The sequence below is a fragment of the Amblyomma maculatum genome, chromosome 3 (assembly GCF_055883805.1).
Source record: "Amblyomma maculatum isolate TAMU_Amacu chromosome 3, ASM5588380v1, whole genome shotgun sequence".
NCBI classification, from domain to species: Eukaryota; Metazoa; Arthropoda; class Arachnida; order Ixodida; family Ixodidae; genus Amblyomma; species Amblyomma maculatum.
The window spans coordinates 72,986,156-73,009,362 of NC_139346.1; the positions used below are offsets into that span (position 1 = coordinate 72,986,156).

The window sequence follows — 23,207 nt, forward strand, 5'->3', positions numbered from 1 at the left end:
ACATTAAATGCCATCTAGCATTGCCATCGGTGACATGTTTCATTTCTTTATCGGCTTACCGCCCGATATCAATATGCACGCGGATATAAGCCTTTTAATAGCCTGCCGTATTCTAAGATTCAAAAGAACACACTGGAAACATACTTTGTTCAAGAAAAAGAAGCTCTAGAACCTAAATGTAGGCGTTGCCATCAGCGGTAGACTTGTCCACCAAGCGCTGCGTGCCTAGACTTTTACCGCGGACCGAGCGGGCTCGATAGCTGGTCATTCACTTGGTCATTCACTTGAAAAACAGAGCGAGCAGTCCTGTATACCTGTACGAAACTGTTGGAATCAGGAGGCAATGCGACTTTTAATGCGACTTTCACAGGCTTAAGTATTTTTTTCGCAGCCATTCGAAAGGCACAATGATAAAAAGGACCCAGAAAAACATATTTTCCCTTTTGTCTGAAAACGATAGCTCAATTGAGTTTGCCTTCAGGCGTCAAAATACTCCATACTTTCGTAGCCCCTTTTGCGGTAACATGTTCTCATCAAAAAAAGGGGCGGGACTTATGTGCCTCGAGCTAATTTTGTGGGTATCATGTGGGGCGCGAGATCTGAACAAGGTTCCACTAACCGCCTTGACACATGTATCAAGAAATTGTCATCCAATGACAGCAAGGGACGGAATCCAGCGCGCTTGCGCAGTAGGGTCCAATCTGCTTCGACGACGTGGTTTATCTCTGGTGTTGAGGGAGGCGCGCAGATTGAGTGACCGAGTCGAGTACTGCTTCAACCTTTGATTTTATAGGCGGCAACGCCCGTATGAGCGCAGCGGGTGGAACAGAGAACGAAAGTTTTCGTGACACTGCCTGCACGCTTGAGCGCTCAAGCCCGTCCCAACAGAATCCTCACATCATAAAGCGCTCGCAAAACATTTCTCACTGCGCAAACACAATCACTTCTCACATATGAGTGACAGAAGTGAGTTAAAAAGAAATGCCTTAACGGCAGAAACCGGACGATGTTAATCTTCCACTCATCACTCACAAGATTACTTCCAACACCGCGGGTCTCCCCTCCACACTGCGATTAATTTTTTTATCCCTTTTCTTTCCAGTAGATATTCAGCCCCTTTTTTTAAGTATGAAGAGAAGCATAGACTCTTGCCGCCTTTCTCATAGTCATTAAAACGCGTCACTATCCCGCGCTGGAGAAGGCAAAGCATATCTGCCCTTTGGGAAAAAAGAATATCCGCAATAGTGAAGCTCAAATCGCTGCCACGTCCTCATATGCGCATTAACACGCATCGTGCTGCGATCGATACCTCCGGACGTGCCTTCCTATCTTTCAGGAAGTGCTAATGGCCGCGAGAAGTTTAAATAGCCTAATGCGTTTTTTGAAGTGGGGAGGAGGAGGAGGAGGTATCAGAAAGATATAAAAGCGTGCCGTATTTATGTGGAATCATGAAAGGCGGGTCATCTCCTGAAAGTACTCTTCAACCACATAACAAGAACATTCACCTTTGCCTTATCATTTGGCAGAAAAAGAAGAGAATAACAAAATATTTCACTTGGGGAAGTTTTATGCACTAAGTTCATGTTTAACTACCTGCCGCGGTGGCGCAGTAGGTAATGCTCCAAACTTCCGACTAGGAGTATGCGGGTACTATCGCGGTGAAAAAATTAGGTGGCCGCTGGAGCTGGGCTCGCAAGAGCAAAAGTGAAGCGCACTTTACACCACCTTATCATTCCTCGAATACATTTACATTTTGTTTGTTTCTGCTGGGTTTCGAGGAACTGAAGTAGCTTTATCTGCTTCAGCGCCTCTAACTCTACCTTTTCATTTCGCATATACTCTTCTATTTTAGTGGAATTTTGGGGAATGAAGGTGCAGTACTTACTCCTTTTCTCATTGAACAGCTTTACTTGAAGTTGTGCTTATGTCGATTCGAACCTCGTGGTAAACTAGCCTGCTAATTAATTTTAAGATAGAGGTTGGCGTGAAAGCTAATTAACGTTGCAGCAATCGAAATGTCATAATTGTTGTGTCATAATTTTCATAAGTCATATTCGTACTTTCTCTTAAAGAGTTTTTCTCAGTTTGGGTTACGGTGATGGCTTCTGGGTCCAACGAGCCGCATACGCTTCCCGTAATACAAGACGAACGTACGCTCCGCGACCTCAGAGCGTGGTATAAAACCACATTTGGCTGAAATTAATCGAGGGTGTTGCATGCGCCTATTATTTGTTTTGTTCTTTTTTTTTTGTCCATCGGTGTGAGGAGCTGTGCTACTAGCGCAGGTGTTACCGGCGTCATCGCTCATTAATATGCCGCTAAATTGCACTCCGGAGGCATCGCAGCACGTATAACGGCTGGAAATAACCGAATACGTAAAGGTTCAAGAGCTCTGCTGATTGTTTTGCCAGTTTCGTCCAGATTTCCATGCGTGTTCACCCACTGTTCTCGCGTCTAGTTCACCAGCGGCGCCCTGACAATGCATAGGAACTATACCAGGGAACCGAAAAGGGGAAACATGCAGTTCTATAAAACTTGAACAATGTTATAATTTCATACCCTCAATTTGAACTTCTGATACTAATTTCTTCATCACTATGCACTGCAGGGCGTTTCCAGTACTTGTTGTTGCCTTAACACCGCTGCGGTGGCTCAGTGGTTATAGAGCTCGACTGGTGAACCTCAGCGTGCGGGTTATGTCACAATCGCGGCGACCGCTTTTCGATTAAAGGCGGGATGCAAGGTTTCCTGGTGTACTTACTGTGCCGTGTCAGGGCACATTAAAGAACCCATGTGGAATCATCCAATTCGGCATCATAACCATAGTATCACAGGCTTTATAGCTCGACTCGCTAGAGATTGCAATCTGTTCGCTCTTGCCTATCTCCTAATCTATGATAAGAATGTGAAGAGTCCTTAATATCCTTGCTGGATAACCTCATCCTTCAAGGTTTTTGTCACTCGCGCTTTGCGCGAGAGAAAAATTGTTCGTTGCTTGGGTGAGGAACCGACGGATGTCTCTGTAATCAAGAAAATGAGCCCTTGGTCTTCTTCTGCACTCACCGCATCTATCCGATATATGCGGGGAGTGCAGAGGAAATGATTTCATGAATCGATGTTATATGCGACCGTTCCATGCAGATGTTGCGAGGGAGCGCTTTAACCTCTGAAAAGGGCGCTATATTGTAAGGTGCTGCCCAAGAAATTCAGTTGTGTTTGTTTTCATGGCGCATTTGCAACTAAGGCTATCATCGGTAAGCCTATGAGAAGGTTGTTGTTTTTGTTGTTTTGTTTACTCTGGGTTACGTTGCAAAGGCTGGTCGCCCTGAAATCTTTGAGAAAAATAGCAGCGAGCCATGCATGTCGTTATACGTTGATGACATTTCTGTTTGGATGCCTGCTTTCAAAACAATCTACTAGGCGTGCAAGCAATTGCCAAGCATTTATTTCCATTAAAAAATAGCTTCAAAGTGAGGAACTCATTATAGCCGCGGAAATTACGGACCTTTTGCACAGACAGACAACCACAATATAAGTTACGGCAGGTAGCCCTCGGCATCTCCCACATTCACCACTTTAGTGCTTTCTTCGAGTTGTTCTTGACTGTCGTCTCCAGGGACAGCGAGCAGCGACCAGCGAACCTGATTGTCTTATCTTTAATGTTACGTTTAAGGTGATATACAGAATCACAGGCGAGCAGAATACTCGTAATGTTACCGCCTGTATCACAGTAAGAACGGCTATAAGGTTTGCAGATAAAATACATAAGGAGAGCCAGTGATGTAAATACATCAAGCCACTCCGATTAATCAAATTCTTTTTAGTAACAAAAGAAAGATGTGAGCACTCACGAAGTTAATCAAACTTGACCGTGGTAGAGACGGTAGTCGGGCAGCTGGTCTACGGCGGCTACAAAAGGGCTCTGAATAGCGGACTTTCTCCGCGGTTAAAACTCAGTGCCGTGATAAATAGTTTCTCAGGCAGAGCCACGGGTAAGTCACTATTTTGCACTGAAGAGCATTTCACGTACATAGACCATTCCTCACGTTCGCAATAAGCAGGCTACATTTTTTTTCTGAGACGGGTTCTTTCACATTCAAGAATTTTGAACTATAATAAAAACATCGTTTTTAAAGTTTTCACCTCTCGATCGGCTAGTCAAGTAATCGAAGCTAGCGCCGCAGCATTCAATATTCCATCTTTTGGTCTGCCTGCCTTATACTTTGGGGGATGTCCTCTATTACGGCAGCAATGTATGGTATCGAGGTAAACTTTAGGAAGCTTAATTTCTGGTCCAGCAACCTGCCGTTACCGCGACGGGGTCGAAATAAACCGTTCAAAAGTTCTCGCTGCAGGTATTACCCGTGAAAGGCGAACAAACTCACTGTAATCGCATTTGCTGCACAGACAATGCTGCGAGTACAAAGAACTAATTAGTTCTTTGTACTCGCGGAACTGTGCGTCGCCGTGTAGCTGGGTTAGGTGGCATGTCGGTGCTAAATGCAGTTCCAAGTTTCGGTGTGGTAGTAAAATTATGGTCAGATTTATTGCAAGGATAGCTCTACCAATACATGACACTAATACTAACTAGACTACATAAACCGAATCATTTCATAGGTTGTCTAGCGCATGATCCTAGGTGAAGTTTCCCGGACCATGGAAGAAGTGGTTAGTGATGTCCATCGACGAACTAGCTGAAGCGTTCAGCGCAGAAAGTGATGTAAAAAGGAACAAAAGAAGACAGAGGAAAACGTGCGTTATTGGAGAGTTGATAAAATTCAACCAGGCAGCCTCCATTCAGTGCACTGAGATTGCATACCAGATGGGCATAATTTATCGTGAAAACATTCTATAGCCCACCGGCAACCACAGCAGGGCGGTACATGGCATCCTGTAAATCACCAACGTTAAAGGTTCTCATTAGATGGTCGTTAACGAATTACTAAGAATAGTTAATGATAATAAGGGTTAATGTTTAGGACCTTCATCACAACACCTTTCGCGCTGCATTAGAGTTTGTTCAGAATAAAGCAGGTAGTTTTATCCTTTATAATTAAAATCGAGCCGTGAGTGTTACAGGAATAGAATCTAATATTTCGTTATCTTTTCTGTAGAGCGTAGTAAATTTTTGCGCTTAAGCCTTCTCCTTAATGTTTATCATCCCCAATCACTGCACACACGTCTTATCTCTGCACCTACCTTTTGCTTCCTCTTGTCGATCATCAGCAAAGAGTGGATCCATTTTTTGTCACACCTAACGCGTCCTTATAATATTTTATTCTTCCCACATCGAAAAATTGCAACCACCTTCCCACAGCCATGACCTGCATAGCAGAGCACGTGCATTATCGTCAGTATCTGATTAGGCTCATTTTATGAAATACCATGTGCTATTCTTTCGCATTTTCTCCAAGATTTGTCACGTATACTTGCCGCTTTTTATTTGCTTTAGTTCCCCCCCCCCCCTCATGTTCCGGCATTCGGGGGAAGGGAAATAAATAAATGATTACTAAACAATATTGAAAGTGATTAATCCCGATGGTAAAATCTTTAAGGCCAAGAGCTTTTGATTGAAGACCTTCAGGATAAATTTTGATAAGACATTTTGTTGCAGTCTTAGCCAATATGCCGAAGGCCTTTACGTGAAAAGCGTTCAGGATGAAGTACTTGTGAACGATAAAGAATGTCACTAAATGATATTGATAATTTCTAATTTTTTTTATTTACCTAGACAAGACACCCTTTCGGGCACAAGGAGGAGCGGTTAAAATAAACTTCTACACACCGCTGCGATTGTTCAGTGTATCAGACGCTCGACTACTGACCCAAAGCCGCGGGAGCCAATCTCGGCTGGGGGGAGGGGGGGGGGCGGATTGCTTTTCGGGATAGGTGAAAACCAAGGCACGTGTGTGCTTTGCGATGTCGTTTAATGTTAAAAACCCCCGGTGGTCAAAACTTGGGAGTCCTCTACCGCGACATTTCTCAACCCTGAGTCGCTTCCGGACGTTCGACCCTATCAACAAAACCAATAAATTTCAAAACATGCAATGTACATCATGGTCACTCAGAAAAACAGCTGTGCAGGCCACGAAATCAGATCCGACAATGCGACGAGTGAAAAAAGAAAAAAAGAAAATAAAGCAACGATTAAAGACAGAGACCTCTCACAAATCGGTTTTGGACTCGCGGTTACGCAGGCAATTCACAAATACATTAGCGGTAGCACAAATGGCACAGTCAGCGTTAACAAATGCCTGTCGAGAAGCTTTATTGTTGAAGGCCTTCAAGGTGAAGGTATTCATCTAAACGGTAGTTAAATAAAGACCTTCACGTCAATGGCAGCTACGGCGACGGTCTTACCGAGATGAAGAATTGTCAGAGTTTACAATGCCAATGAAAAAGGCTTCAACGTTAAAGGCTTTTAGAGTGAAGGCCATTAGAATTAAGGTGTTTGGGGACAGAGGCTTCATGATGAAAGGCGGCAGAATAATAAGGGAACGTATTTAATATTGATGGCGCTCATTCTTTATAATGAAGAGTGCTGTCAGGAAAGGTGACCGTTATTTTGAAGACGTGTAGACTCTGATGGGGAAGACATTTATGGTAACAGGAGTCGCCATGAGGCAGTAATTACAGCACGTAAGCTTCCGTTCCCAGATAAACTATTTGCATTTTGCCTTTTTGCAACTATGGCGTCTGACTGAAGGAAGTTTGCGTCCGGGCAGAATGGACTGCCATGCGACTACTATTATACTAGTATTATACTAGTCGCAGGAACGAGAAACGGCACCTTGCTTTTTTGTCGTGTTCTGCATTATGGTCGGCTGGTATCAGTCACTCCTTCCGTGCACAACCTTGCTCCCCACAAGGAGTGAGTGCTGCTTGGATTTATGTTTACTCTTGAGCGAGTCTCTGGAGCACATTGTGGTTCGTGCGCCCTTCGCAGCTTTAAAATAGCGAGTGCACCATACGCAAAGTTAGTTCACTCGTTTTTCGGCATGTAGACTACTACTTGCGCCGTCGCAAAACCACTCTGGGGCCGCTTCAAAGTTTTCGTGTGTTGGGTCCTGACGTAAGCTAATACTGCTATAGATGAGCGTACAGGGCCTGAACACGGGAAGAGCCACAAGTGAATCAAAGGCCGTCGCGACAGCATTCGCATCCGAAGCAACAGGTCAGGATGAAAAGTAAGGCGTGCACGAACTTTGAACACTGGATGCGCAATTTTAACCCGCCTGTGAACAGCAGCAAGATCTTGAAGTACCCGTGCTCGTCGAGAAGAAGCCATCCATGATACTAGGACTCTCAATTTTATGCGACTAATTACGATATCGGCGCATTGATAACAGCTGCGCCAGACGTAATAGGTAGTGCCTCATAGAGCGTAAAAGTGTAAGGAGTGTACAAACTTACGTTTGTTTTCTAGAGGAGTAAAAAAAAATTGGCTGTGCCTAATTAGCTCAGCTACACCTGCTTATACAAGCAAAAGGTTTTTCTGCCAGTTTCAGCTGCCAGTTAGCGCGTTTAAACAAGCTCCTTCTATTTGGAAAATCTCTCGCATGAACGGCTATGTCGGCCAGAGGATCAGATTCGGCCCATTGTGTGCGATAATTCCCTGTCGAGGTCGTCGGCTCCGCATTATTTGTTACGCCCATGGAGAGACACTTGAAAGTGCATGCAGCCTGCAGCAGCCACCTTTTAACGCGATCGAGGCAGCGGCAAGACGGTTGCAACGCAGCTGTGACCAAGCACGTGGTACGGTCGAAGAGCGGCGGCGGCAGAGCGCGCGGCTTACGTGTGACTAGTCAAGCGGTTGGAGCGGAGGTCGCGTAGGTGAAGCCGCGCGGCCATGTTGCCATGGGCAAGAAATGGGAGCCGCATCTCGCCCGCCGCGCTTGATGCCTTGCCCCACCATAGTTTTTATTTTTATTGTGATCGTTGGTGGTAGTAAATGTATCTAAAGCTTTTGACCGCGTGTATCACCCCAAATAGCAATATTAGCTTGATAACATCCTAGGAAATAATAATATAACAAAGTGGATACAATCATATCTATCTGGCCGATGCCGATTTGTCCGGCACGAAGGGCAGTCCTCCAACTACGTCGAAGTTTCCTCCGTGGTACCCCAGGGTACTGTACTCGCACCTCTTCTTTTCCTCTTGTACAGAAACGACATATTCCACAACATATATGCTACAGTTCGCATGTTTGCAGATGACTTCGTTATTTACAAATAAATGAAGGACAATAACGACCATATTCTACTAAACAACGCATTGACTAATATAGCAAACTGGTGAAAAAATGGGCAGATGATCATGAATTCAGAGCAAACCGTATGTATGTCACTGACGAGGAAGAAAAATCTGTGTAATTTCACCTGTATAATTAACGACACAGAACTGAAATCAGTGGATGAATTCAAATTTTTTGGTGTCGCTATTTCATCTGACCTAAAGTGGAGCAACAGGTTTCGTACATACCAAATAAAGCTCTCAGTGCACTTTTATCCCTCAAGTCAGTTCAGTTCAGTCGTTCAGTCGTGTCCTACTCTTCGTGACCCTATGGAACATGCCACGCCACGCTTTCCGGTCTCTCACTATCTTCCTAACATCACATAGCTTCATCTGCAGCGCCTCGAGGATGCCATCCAACCATCGCGTTCGCTGCCTACCCCTTCGCCGGTGACCCTCAACCTTTCCCAACATCAAATCTTTCTCCAGCGACTCCTCTCTTCTCATCAGATGACCAAAGTAGCTGAGCTTTCCTTCAAACGTACGATCAATTCCGTCGGCTTCCCCCGCTACAAAGTTACTGGCTTACACATCCTTCGTTCGCTCTATACTTGAATACAATATTATTTGCTGGTTCCTACACATGAAGCAACTAATTGCAAACTTGAGGGTGTCCAGAGAAGGGCCGTTCGATTTATTTATAACAAGTATCGCAGACGTGACTCTCCTATGATACTCCTTAATAAAGCTTGTTTTCCCACCCTAAATACCCGAGTCCATTTCTTATGCCTAAAGCTCCTCTACCAACTATTAGGTCGAGATCTGAAAGTGAACGTTGATCAGTACCTGTCCCCTTCATCAACAAGAAACCTGCGTTCAAAACACTCTAAACATTTAACAGATTTAATTGTGACACGTTTAGGTACTCCTTCTTGACGCAATCAGTTTGGGGGTGGAACGCATTACCAAATGATACAGTCAGCAGCCCGTCACTTCCTGTATTTCTATCGAAACTGAAAGCTCATCATGCATTTTGATTCTTATCATTCATATCTCTCATACGATTTTTCTGATTGAATTTTTTATTTTTGAATATTTGCTTTGCGTAATCGTATCATTGCATAATATTCTTTATACAACACTATTTCCTTAAATAGACTGCCACACGGGCACTATAAAGGCTGACCTATTTTGTGGCCGAAGTGACTTGTATTTAGCGTGAAATTCCTGGGCCTGTTTTAGTGTTCTGTATAGCTCCGTGTTCAGTTTCGCCCATTCCTGTAACAGCCTCTAAAAGAGACTAACAGTACGATAAAAATAAGTAAATAAATAAAATAGAGGTTAAATAGACATTGCAGAGGTAATAAATATAAATAATGATTATGACTAATCATGACTGCTATGGACGATGAAACGACCAATATGTCAAACGACGACTTGGAAAGACCGCGACTGATTAGAAACGTGTAAAAATGTTTAGCGATGAGTGGTAATGACTACAATGATCGACTAAAATCACCTGTCGAAGCAATCCACTGTGAAATGCGTCGAACATAAATAGACCCGTCTTTTGGCTACCAGCCTTCCCGCCGGACAGCCCGCTCCCACATACTTCGCGCATTTGAGTCCTTGGGAAACGTGTAGAAAAAAAGTTGCGACCTTCAGATGTCAAAGCTGAGGCAGACTTCAAGCTGTCATCATGCACCGCGATGAACAAATGCGTTTTCAATATGCTCAAAAGTTGGTAATTACAATTGAAACGTAAACCAGGAGCTCTTTTTCGCGCGATTTGTACAGCCGTACGTAGCGTGCACGAAGCAACTATTTTCACTGCAACATCCAGAAGCCACCGCGCCGGCTACGCACCACAGCGACTGGCGTGTTTTTTTTTTTTGTTTTTTTTTTTTCTACAGGGACTTTGCGCTGAACTTTTGAATAGGATGGCGCCTCCTCATGGCGGTCAAGAAATACCTGGCTGGGTAGTACAGCGACGGCTCCGCCTATGCTGCAGCGCGTATCTCGCAGGTTTTATACGTCGATTCGTGCTTCTTTCTGCTCCTTTATGAGCATGAAAAGATTTAATAGGGCGGAAACTTGGGCGAGTTGGAAAGCATTTGAAATCATATTTTCTAGCGCTTCGTTAACGCACAAGGGACATTAGGCAAAGAAGGAACACATAAGAACAGGACGGGCGCTTGTCTCCAACTGTCGTTTATTGAAGCAACATGTCATATATACGATCTCAAAATGAACATCACACATGCGGAGTGAGGATGCCACGCTTAAGGTACGATATTTTTTTATCAGATAGATACACAGATGGAGTGCTGACACAGTTTTGGCCTTCCTTATTTATACACAGGGCTTCGACAATTTCCCTTTCTGATTGAGCCTTGGACAGTCAGGTTGAACTTTAAATGAAAGGCTGATAGAGCATCGTTTGGCCGCGGGATCTATATCAGCTGGGGGGAATCTCGCTGATCACTGCAAGCGGTGCCTCATCAAAAAACACCCCGGCGACCCAAAACCCCGTAACCTGCACACCAATCCTTCAGAACACGCGCGTACTGTCAACAAATAAGGCTCAATCAGAAAGGGAAATTGTCGAAGCTTTGTGTATAAATAAGCTAGGCCAAAACTGTGTCAGCACTCCATCTGTGTATCTCTCTGATAAAGAGCTATCGTACCTTGAGCGTGGAACTCTCACTACACATGTGTGATGTTCATTTTGAGATCGTATATATGACATGTTGCTTCAATAAACGACAGTTGAAGACTAGCGTCCGTCCTTTTCTTATGTGTTCCTCCTTCGTCTAATGTCCCTTGTGTGTTAAAGAAGCGCTAGAAAATATGCTTTCAAGTGAAAAGATTCGTCACGTACCTTGGGCATCATTGTGAACCAGCAGTATCCTAACATTAAAAAAAAATGAAGCGATGCGGCTGCCTTCCGGCGAAATGTTCATAGCATGCGGCATTGATCTTGCCGTGTACCATTCATCCCAAAACATTGTCACCACCACTAATTCCGCTTGCGTCATAGGGTGCCACGGAGAAGTTAAATATTTAATTGTTCAACTCTACTGCTTGATTTCAAGCCGCGCAGAACGGGGCTGCGGTGTGATTGGTACGGGCGGTCTGGTGCATGCATGCACTGGTTCAAGAGCCGTTCGCTGTAAGCTGGCCGCTCCGGTTCAGAGCTCAAATATATAGACTACAGACATCTATGTACGCGCGTTTATTTGTGATCGCGAGAGAAGCCATCCGTTATGGTACTGTTTTCGGCAGCTGTGTAAATACGAACTGCACGTGCGCACGTCAAGCAACGAAAGGTGAGGACAACCAACTAGAGTTTACTTAAAACGTTTGCTATCTCAACGAAATCAACCATTCACTTTCAAGAGAAAACAGCCATAGACGTCATTTGGCGTATATTTATAATTACTATTTAGCCAACAATAGCATTTCGGTCATGCGGCGCACGTTCTTGATCTGACAGAACGCTTCTAATATGCATAGTCCTCACTGAGCCAACATGGGAAATCTTTGGCTTGAGAGCTGCAAGCATGTAAGTTAAAGGCAATTGAAAGTTGAGCAGTAGTGGAACGAGGTCAGCGTGCCTTCATTGATATCTGCGCCTAACGACGAATGCCAAAGCGCCTGCCGCGGTGTAATTCTACCGTTTCTATACTCCCAGCTTCAGCTTTTTGTGCTACTTTCCTGTACGTGGACTTTGTATTTCCAAACCTTATGAGCGTGACTTATCAGCTAAATCATGCATAAAAAGTAGCAACCATGCTTAGGATCAACTTACAAGCTCACATGCATGCATAGAACGCAAACCCCAGTGGTCCATGCACGGCCGGCTCAGTGCGCCCATCGGAAGGAGAGTTAGTGCCTCAGAGGGGTTGTTTACGCTGCCTATCTGTGTTGCGGTTTCGTGTATTCACTTGCTTCAGCTCAGTTTCGCGTAAAGCTTTCATATAGCCTCACGAATTCGCGCGACACTCGCCTGGCAGCGCGCCGAGACTTCGCCTCCAATTGCTGCATGTCGTATAATGATTGACATTGAACTATTTATTGCCTTTTTCTCGTCGTGACAGCACGAAAATAATTTTCAGCGCCTTGAATTCATTGTTATTCATACATAATACAAACGAAAGCGGTGAATCCGTACTGATTCCATGCATTCGGATGCCGACGCCGGGGTTCGTACTACCCAGCAGACGGCTAGGGGCACTTTTTAGCACCGTCTTCCGTTTTCGTGGAGCCCCCTGAGCAGCTCAGTACGCCTATGAGAAAAGATGGCTGCGCGCGGCTTCAGCTCAGGGGCATTCCCTCCGCTCCAGCAGTTTTTATTTTATTTTTTTACCTCCTTGGTTAACACACTAGAACCGCAACTGTACATGAAGGCTAAACCTGGCCCGCCGATCAACTTGACTCCTTCTAGGCCAGTAATGCTCTCGCCTCAATATTAGCTAGGTAATTTACCTTTAGGCACCAATTGAAACGCCCCTTCCTGAGCAGCCTGGCTGACTAAAGATGGTGGTCGGGTTTCGATGCTGGAACTAAGAGGAATATATGAGAGGCTACAGTGTGTAGCCTTAATATGTGGGATTCTTGAGGTACATTTTGGTGAATAACAATGAGTAATTACATCATTCGATTTTGCCGGTATTCTCAAAAGGCTTAGAAAAGATAATACACTTGAGAATAACAAATTATGCAAATAAGCATCATCTTATCAGTGCATCTCAATTTGGATTTCGTAAAGGCAGGTCGACAGAGCTTGCTCGCAAAAAGAAATAATCCTGAAAGCATTTGAAGACAAGAAAATTGCAGCGGGCCTTTACATTGATTTTTCTAAAGCATTCGACAGTCTCAGTCACCTAACACTAATTAGGAAGTTAGAATTATATGACATGCGGGAAATTCCATTAGCATTAATGACATCATACTTGCAAAACCGTAAGCAATGTGTAGCAATGGGTAAATATTTTTCGAACTATAAAGCAGTTACTACAGGAGTACCTCAAGAAAGCATCCTGGGACCTTTACTATTTAATTTTTATATCAATGATATAACGAGCATCACCTCGGTTGCAAAGTTTGTCATATACGCCGATGACGCCACCTTGTTGTTTTGTAGTCACAGTTACGATTGCCTAGAAAATTACATAAACAAAACTCTCAGCGATTGATATTTATGGAGCACATCCAATTCCCTACAACTAAACAGCAAAAAATATCTAAGGCAGTAATTTTCATTCCAAGACAGCCTACGATGACAAAGGGTATAAACCTATCTATTGGTCACTTAACCATAGAGGTGGTTGATACAATTAAAACCATTGGTGTATATTTCCATAAACATATGTTCTGGGATGTTCATGTTAATAACGTGATTTCTCGAATTTCAAGGACCGTGGGTATACTAGCTAAATTCAAATATTTCTTACCGCCTGCTGTTAAACTTCATTTGTTTAGTACGTTATTTATGCCCAATGCAAATTACTGTTTTCTTGATTGAGGTAACACTACATTCACAAATTTAAAAAAAATTCTCATTCTACAAAAGAAAGCCGTTCGACTCATTGCAGGCGCAGAACCAAATACACACACCAGAAGCGCTTTCGCGGAGTTTAAAATACTTCCCATACGTAATTTTTACTCTTTCCTATTGACCAGAAGGTAAAAGCAAGGTCTACATAACAATGAGGCCCTTATCACATCCATTGCAAATTTAAGTTTAAGGGAAGGTAGGTCTACATCCCGGTCACCAGAAATTTGGAAAGTTCCTTTTTTACGCACAACCTTTAGGCGTCAAATGTTGGAATTTTCACTTCCATCGTTACTTAGTTATCTCCACACTCACAATATAAATGTAGAAAATGTTAGTATGTCAACTTTGAATGCTTTTTTGCATCATAAGAGAGATGGTACCTTCGTTAAGAACTGTATAATGATGACGATTACTTTTTCCTTTTTTTTTTGGTCCATACTGTATATATGTATTGTGTTGATTACACTGATTGAGAAATTTCTTAACATGCAAATGTAGCTTTGTTATTTTATTCTGTTTGCTTCAGTTCATGCAATGTCCTTGCACATTTATTTTTTCTGTAAAAGGTTGTCCTGCAGATTATGCACTGCTTGTGTAAACATTTGCGACCGCTGTATGCTGTATTGTACGACCGCCCTATGCCTTGTACACAAGGGCTTGAACGTCGTCAAGTGAAGTGTTTTTCAATTTTGTTCGAGCCCCTGCCGCTTTGGCGGAAATAAAACTGAATTGAATTGAATTATTTCAAATGTACTTTTTTTCAGCAAACCCTTTAAATAAACTAAGAACACTTGGTAAAATAAATGTGCACGAGGTGATGGTAGGAAATGTTTGTGTCGTTTCATCCTTAGAGGTGGGCATCAATGTGTTAGAAATGTTTGAGCAGCAAAGTTTAAGGATACGTCTGTCGCTAAGTTACTCTAAATCTTTTAACAACTGCATGTGAAAGATCGACGCTGTACGATTATCGTTCTTTTGATTACATATTTGCCGCTTCTTTTGGGATTACCGTGCTTCTCATAAAAATTGTTCCTATAGTGCTTGTGTGAATATTACCTTATATTTCTATCAAACACGTAGCATTGTCCCGGGAATGGAAATACAGTGTTCCTGCTGGCTTTATTAAGCTGTACGGCCTTGCAGACGTATTCGTTAGGTTGGCCGCATAAATATCACGTGTCGAGTTTTTCGTCACTTTTGTGAATGTGAAAACAGGACACTCTCGAATGCCAAACAAGCAGTCTCGTATGATATTTAGCAGAAAACACATAGACACTGCATCCGGAAAGAATCATAGTATTCCCAAGAACAGAAAATGTCTAAACCGGAAGAGAGCATTGCCGCTGTGCGCTGGGGGCAATCCGCTGGGAGCAGACTACGGGAAACATACACCTAGCGGAACTTGCACCATTATTTATAGTGCCTACTCTGCTCCGGAAGCTTCGCGAAGCGGCAGCAGTCTGGGATAAGAGGAAAGGAGCCGCTGGCCCTCCTTCTTTTCCTTCAACCTTGCGAATGGAGCGCGTTTGTCTTTGAAGCAGCCTCACTGCCTGTGCTTCTGTATTGTTTCCATGCCTGAAGCGAGGTCTGGAGTTTCTCGTAGCCTCTACATGGACGACCGCTGTTTGGTTCGGCGTATGGCGCGCACAGTTGTTCTCATGGGACACAAGTCGCAATCTCCTGCTTCGCCGTATAACTCTTCACCTAAGATGAGTTCGGCGCAGCGCTTATACGTAGGTGAGCGCTATAGTCCGTGAAAGCAAGACGCGGCAAGACATTTCTCGCAGAGATAGACAAATGGATTACATGATATTCGGAGTACACGCCGTAGTGGGCAAATTCGTGGATGAAATGCCTTGGAAACTGAGAATCTCTTTGCGAATGCAGCCTCGCTGCTGGTTTTTCGAACTTTCAAGAATATGTGCATAATCTTTGTAAACGAAAGTGCTACCAAGTTTATGATTTTCACTTTAAGCATTAGAAGTACAAAAACGTAAGTGACGTTTTGAGGTTTATGGATCCTGAGAGTTCCCGACAGCATTCCAATCTGGCTAGTCTGGGGTTTATTAGTGCTTGCTAGTAAAGTGTTTTTCTCAGAGTATACCACTGCTTACAGCAATACCACTACGAATTATTCATTTCAAGTGTGTATTGCTTTCCATTTCAGTGCTAAACCGTCTTTTAAGCCACATTCTCGAGCCAGCACCGATCCTAAATGGAGAGAAATATCAGGACATCTTCCATTCTTCGAAACTGATCTGCATCTCATAACGCCTACTGCCAAGCCATCATGACGCGCCGGCATGTAATTGCCAACGCATTTACGAAAACATCAATTGTATTCGTTGAACTTCAGCTTCAGCTTGAATAAAACAAAGCTTGAACAAAATAATTTGTGCCATTACAAAATTTCCATAATAGTGAGAAAATGATACTATGTTTTTTTTTTTTTTTTTTTTTTTTTTTTTTTTTTTTTTTTTTTACGGTACTCCTTGCATATTGAGAGAAATTCAGATCACCTATTAAACTAGAAGAAAGCTGCAATCTAGCTTCGCTAAGCACGTATATACGCGAAGGATAATTTCTACCACTCGATCGTTATTAAGTTTTGCTTTGACAGCATCACCTTTACCAAAGTTTTACTTCGTTTATTTTCTTTTTTTGCACACTTCGCCGTCGTCACCAGAACACCAGTATTACGGCAGCATAGATAAGAAGTACGATTTATTACGAGATAAATCGTAACGCTTTGTATATACAACCGTATCCCGTGATGTTTACACGGATCACACCGTCAATAGGATTCCTAATAAGGGAGTAATTACTCATTGCATCCACCCAAGCGCAGCCATACGGCTACAAAGGAAAGCTATACAGCTTTCTCAGAAACTTTGTAGTTAAAGAGAAATTAGTCCTGATCCGGGAATGAACCCGGCACCACCGCCTTTCCGGGGCAGTCGCTCTACCGACTGAGCTAACCAGGACGGTCAGCAGATCAGATGGTAGGGCGAGAGCGAATTGATCTATAACTCGAAGTGGGAATGGTGTTGGTCAAATATTTAGGGGAATCCCCCAAGGTGGAGTAGATTTGTAATAAGGGAGTAATTACTCATTGCACCCACCCAAGCGCAGCCATACGGCTACAAAGGAAAGCTATACAGCTTTCTCGGAAACTTTGTAGTTAAAGAAAAATTAGTCCTGATCCGGGAATCGAACCCGGCACCACCGCCTTTCCGGGGCAGTCGCTCTACCGACTGAGCTAACCAGGACGGTCAGCAGGTCAGATGGTAGGGCGAGCGCGAATTGATCTATAACTCGAAGTGGAAATGGTGTTGGTCAAATATTTAGGGGAATCCCCCAAGGTGAAGTAGATTTGTAATAAGGGAGTAATTACTCATTGCATCCACCCAAGCGCAGCCATACGGCTACAAAGGAAAGCTATACAGCTTTCTCAGAAACTTTGTAGTTAAAGAGAAATTAGTTCTGATCCGGGAATCGAACCCGGCACCACCGCCTTTCCAGGGCAGCCGCTCTACCGACTGAGCTAACCAGGACGGTCAGCAGGTCAGATGGTAGGGCGAGCGCGAATTGATCTATAACTCGAAGTGGAAATGGTGTTGGTCAAATATTTAGGGGAATCCCCCAAGGTGAAGTAGATTTGTAATAAGAGAGTAATTACTCATTGCATCCACCCAAGCGCAGCCATACGGCTACAAAGGAAAGCTATACAGCTTTCTCAGAAACTTTGTAGTTAAAGAGAAATTAGTCCTGATCCGGGAATGAACCCGGCACCACCGCCTTTCCGGGGCAGTCGCTCTACCGACTGAGCTAACCAGGACGGTCAGCAGGTCAGATGGTAGGGCGAGCGCGAATTGATCTATAACTCGAAGTGGAAATGGTGTTGGTCAAATATTTAGGGGAATCCCCCAAGGTGAAGTAGATTTGTAATAAGGGAGTAATTACTCATTGCATCCACCCAAGCGCAGCCATACGGCTACAAAGGAAAGCTATACAGCTTTCTCAGAAAGTTTGTAGTTAAAGAAAAATTAGTCCTGATCCGGGAATCGAACCCGGCACCACCGCCTTTCCGGGGCAGTCGCTCTACCGACTGAGCTAACCAGGACGGTCAGCAGATCAGATGGTAGGGCGAGAGCGAATTGATCTATAACTCGAAGTGGGAATGGTGTTGGTCAAATATTTAGGGGAATCCCCCAAGATGGAGTAGATTTGTAATAAGGGAGTAATTACTCATTGCATCCACCCAAGCGCAGCCATACGGCTACAAAGGAAAGCTATACAGCTTTCTCGGAAACTTTGTAGTTAAAGAAAAATTAGTCCTGATCCGGGAATCGAAGCCGGCACCACCGCCTTTCCGGGGCAGTCGCTCTACCGACTGAGCTAACCAGGACGGTCAGCAGGTCAGATGGTAGTGCGAGCGCGAATTGATCTATAACTCGAAGTGGAAATGGTGTTGGTCAAATATTTAGGGGAATCCCCCAAGGTGAAGTAGATTTGTAATAAGGGAGTAATTACTCATTGCATCCACCCAAGCGCAGCCATACGGCTACAAAGGAAAGCTATACAGCTTTCTCAGAAACTTTGTAGTTAAAGAGAAATTAGTCCTGATCCGGGAATGAACCCGGCACCACCGCCTTTCAGGGGCAGTCGCTCTACCGACTGAGCTAACCGGGACGGTCAGCAGGTCAGATGGTAGGGCGATCGCGAATTGATCTATAACTCGAAGCGGAAATGGTGTTGGTCAAATATTTAGGGGAATCCCCCAAGGTGAAGTAGATTTGTAATAAGGGAGTAATTACTCATTGCATCCACCCAAGCGCAGCCATACGGCTACAAAGGAAAGCTATACAGCTTTCTCAGAAAGTTTGTAGTTAAAGAAAAATTAGTCCTGATCCGGGAATCGAACCCGGCACCACCGCCTTTCCGGGGCAGTCGCTCTACCAACTGAGCTAACCAGGACGGTCAGCAGATCAGATGGTAGGGCGAGAGCGAATTGATCTATAACTCGAAGTGGGAATGGTGTTGGTCAAATATTTAGGGGAATCCCCCAAGGTGGAGTAGATTTGTAATAAGGGAGTAATTACTCACTGCATCCACCCAAGCGCAGCCATACGGCTACAAAGGAAAGCTATACAGCTTTCTCAGAAACTTTGTAGTTAAAGAAAAATTCGTCCTGATCCGGGAATCGAACCCGGCACCACCGCCTTTCCGGGGCAGTCGCTCTACGGACTGAGCTAACCAGGACGGTCAGCAGATCAGATGGTAGGGCGAGAGCGAATTGATCTATAACTCGAAGTGGGAATGGTGTTGGTCAAATATTTAGGGGAATCCCCCAAGGTAGAGTAGATTTGTAATAAGGGAGTATTTACTCATTGCATCCACCCAAGCGCAGCCATACGGCTACAAAGGAAAGCTATACAGCTTTCTCAGAAACTTTGTAGTTAAAGAAAAATTCGTCCTGATCCGGGAATCGAACCCGGCACCACCGCCTTTCCGGGGCAGTCGCTCTACCGACTGAGCTAACCAGGACGGTCAGCAGATCAGACGGTGGGGCGAGAGCGAATTGATCTATAACTCGAAGTGGGAATGGTGTTGGTCAAATATTTAGGGGAATCCCCCAAGGTGGAGTCTGGCCCTACCATCTGCTCTGCTGACCGTCCTGGTTAGCTCAGTCGGTAGAGCGACTGCCCCGGAAAGGCGGTGGTGCCGGGTTCGATTCCCGGATCAGGACGAATTTTTCTTTAACTACGAAGTTTCTGAGAAAGCTGTATAGCTTTCTTTCGTAGCCGTATGGCTGCGCTTGGGTGGATGCAATGAGTAATTACTCCCTTATTACAAATCTACTCCACCTTGGGGGATTCCCTTAAATATTTGACCAATAGGATTCCTGCATGACAATCTAAACGATGAACCTTTTTTCTCAGGATAGCGAGTTTTATAATTCTTTCTGTAAAGGTCAAGACCAAAGCCAAGATAAAGGTAAATATTTAATGCAAGAAGTCACATGATTGTATCATTAGAATAAATAAGGCATTATTACGGTGGTTAGTGCACCATTAAGAGTGGAAATGCAACGTGCGAACTGCCGCATGAAATAATACGCCCGTGAAGAAACACGCTACAGAGATGCTGCAGTGCTCAATAGCAGTGCCCAGTGGAAGCAGATCTCTTTGTCTTGGTCAGGGTAAGAATCCACGTGCGGTGCCGATTTTTTCGAGTGGTTCTGCGCAAAAAAAGGTATAGGCAATTCATTGCCTTGATGCGATGGTATTGCTCCTGCACTTGCGCCACTTCGTAAGACAAGGTTTTGTTCATCGCTCCTTTGTCGTTCGCGTTCCAGCCTCTTCCTCCTCTCACTAAGAAGCAGAAAAGATAATTTTCTCGAAATATAAATATATATGCCGCGGTTTTCAGATGGAAGCTCTAAACAGAAGCAGACGCTGAGCAGTCTTGCATTTCAAGGTAGTGCTATTGCTGTCTCATCAAAACACACTGCGCAATATTGACTTGACCGCACTGTTAAATCGCGGTCATCCCGTTAAAAAGGGGCAGCCAGTATCACGGCCACCACCAGCATATGAAAGCAGACCTTCCCGTTCAATTTAATCGTTCGCTGCTCTCATATTCGTCCTGGTCGTTCGTTCTGAAGGCAGAACAAAATTATTTTGCATTCTTGTTGGCTTTATTACCTAGTGAACTACCATCTACCCTACGTTTAAGGTTCAAGTAGCCATGTTTAGTTTAACGTCGCAAAAATGCACATGAAGCTCGGAAATGGCCGCAGAGCATGACTCCAGATTGAGTTCCACCACTTGTGTCCCTTCACTGAGTACTGATATCGCGCACTATACTGCAATGTTTTAATCTTACCTCCATCGAGCAACGGCGGCTGCGGTCGGTGTGCAACACTTCCACATTCGTATTAACAGTCGGTTTCCATAGAGACTGAGCGAAAGCGCGAATTAGATGCATTGAGAAAATAAATGCTTTGAAAATAGGAAACTTCGCCATAGAAAACCTTGCCGGCTGTGTTCATGTAGTTTTTCACTACTCGTGGTACCTAACAAATAATAGGGCCAAAATGGGTGATATTTTTACATCTTAAAATCAGGGTAATTCATCAGTGCATCGAAAGGCTCCGAGCAGGGCAGCATTGTCTGGAGGAAGATACAGAATATGAAAATATTCACATGTCAAGCCTATAGGTAGATTAGGAACAAATAATAAAATTTTGTGGACGTATCTTCTTTTCGTCGTCCACGTGCACATCTTTAAAGTCATCCCTACACTAAGGAGTCCTCTCAGGCTCCAAGTGCTGCGCTGAGAGGTGCCGTGGCCACCGTAGAGAACAATACTTCCTTTGAAGTCAATCCAGAGCATTTAGAGCCTCGCATGCATCATCTCCACTTCATCCAAGTTCCTTGCTTTAGAATGTAACTATATAAAGCGGACAGACGTATTCCTTCGTTTTCAAACAGTAGTTGTCTCTCTAGGTTGAGCGACAGCTAGTCTTTGCTTGGCAATAAAGAAAAAACAGTGACATGCGCACTCTCACGGCTCTACTTCGAAGAAGTGAGAAAAAAATATTTTCAGACGTAAAGCTCTTTGGGCTGCATAAACGTTTTACCTATGCGGCACATTACCTATGCGACACATGCGGAACCTTAATGCAGGACAATTCCTAGCTATCTTTAATAATCTTTATCTTAAGAAAACCGAAAGTTTATCACCTGCAATGCAAAAGGAAATGCGAAGAATAGATATTATCGCTATTGATTTCTTTCTCTGTATGATATCAAAATAAAATAAAAATAAAAAAGATCAAAGAATGTATATCAATACAAACGTAGGACAGGGAAAAAGACCAGATGAGAATATCGATGCAGACTCGAGATAAAATGAAAAGAAGGAAGAATGCATTACAAACTACGAAACATATTTATTGTGCATCTGAGAGAAATGCAAACATGGCCTAGATCTTTAGGAGTGCAAGGAGAAGTACAGGGCCGTGCCATCTTCAGCGCTTTTTTTCTCTCGTAGCGCAGAGCCCTGCTCACTCCCAGGCACTGTCGTTTGTTCGCACTATTGATCATGAGCCACACGTCAAATGCCCGGCACACTTAGTTCAATAAGGGCCCGCCAGAAGTTAGACATGGTGACTTCATCCACTGTCTGTTTGCACAGCAAGCAGTGTTTGCCGTCTGTCAAAGTGCCCCGCAGAGCCAGTGTGTTCAGCTTGATACCGTGCAAACAGACGAAGAGCGCGCATGGTATCCAGAAGATTTAGACTTCGGGGGACCTGACGCTGTGATACATACGCTGTCATCCCTGCTGCCTTATTCTAGCATTGCGGACTCCTGTTGTATCCGTAGAAAACATTCAGAAAATAAATGGCGATTCAAGACGGAAAAACAAAGATGCCATTTATGCGCACCCGCTCGGTGGCACCCATAATGACACACACCGGACGCGAACAAATCTATCTCGAGTTACTTGTAACTTACCTCATGTGTTCGCAGCGAATAATGCCGTTTTCAATCCCGGCACCACTTTTACCGTCGCCAATGCGGTGCTCGCTGAGCTTTGTCCTAGTCTTATGGATAGTAAGGCGCATACAGTGTAAGATATGCGCACGGTGAAACAGCGGCTGTATGACTGTATACTTTCGATGCCAGATGATACGGTAATCGCGAATTAATTTCAGCCCTCTTCACAGCCGAGCACGTGCAAAGCGCTCCGCCGTGTTTGCGCAGTAGTTACGGCACTCGACTACCCTTCCCAAGGACGGGGGATCGAATCCCGACCTCAGCGGCCGCTTTTCCATGGCGGCGAAAAACAAGGTGCCCGTGTGGTGTGCGATGTCAGTGCACGTTAAAGAACCCCAGGTGGTCGAAATTTTCGGAGTCCTCCACTACGGCGTCTCTCATAGCCTGAGTCGCTTTGGGACGTTAAAACCCCACAAACCAAACCAAGCACGTGCAAAGCGCGGTCGTCTCGAGCCCATCGCATTGAGCCGGCAACTTCTACGTGAGCACCGAACACACTTTTCTTCGAGCACAGCGTCTTACCTCATTGCATAGCGCATCGCTTAACATTCATAGCTCCGTAAAACTGAGGAAAGAAGACGTAGATGGTGAACGTTCAGCACCCGTTCTCTGTGTCAGAGCGCACAGACAGCCGGAGTTCCTACCTGCGAATACTGCCCGTTCAATTGCGTCCTGATCCATCGCAATAAAATTAAGCATCTGTGACGGAGCAAAAATTTCATTTGAGAACCAGGCAAACAGCACGTAATAAGCCCAAAAAATTTCAGCACCTGCTTTCTTTCATGCCTAAATGGCAGAAAATGAAAATTGCTCCAATGAAATATTTAAGCCAAATGAAAAAAGTGAGT

General features: G+C 44.2%; 2 non-coding genes across 2 annotated transcripts; both read right to left on the bottom strand.

Annotated features, from left to right (window-relative positions):
• Positions 1–17,275: 17,275 nt before the first annotated feature.
• TRNAS-GGA (transfer RNA serine (anticodon GGA)) lies at positions 17,276–17,349 on the bottom strand. Its single transcript has one exon. It is a non-coding gene; the product is annotated as a tRNA-Ser (tRNA).
• Positions 17,350–18,698: 1,349 nt separating this feature from the next.
• Positions 18,699–18,772, bottom strand: TRNAS-GGA (transfer RNA serine (anticodon GGA)). The gene has a single exon. It is a non-coding gene; the product is annotated as a tRNA-Ser (tRNA).
• Positions 18,773–23,207: the final 4,435 nt, after the last annotated feature.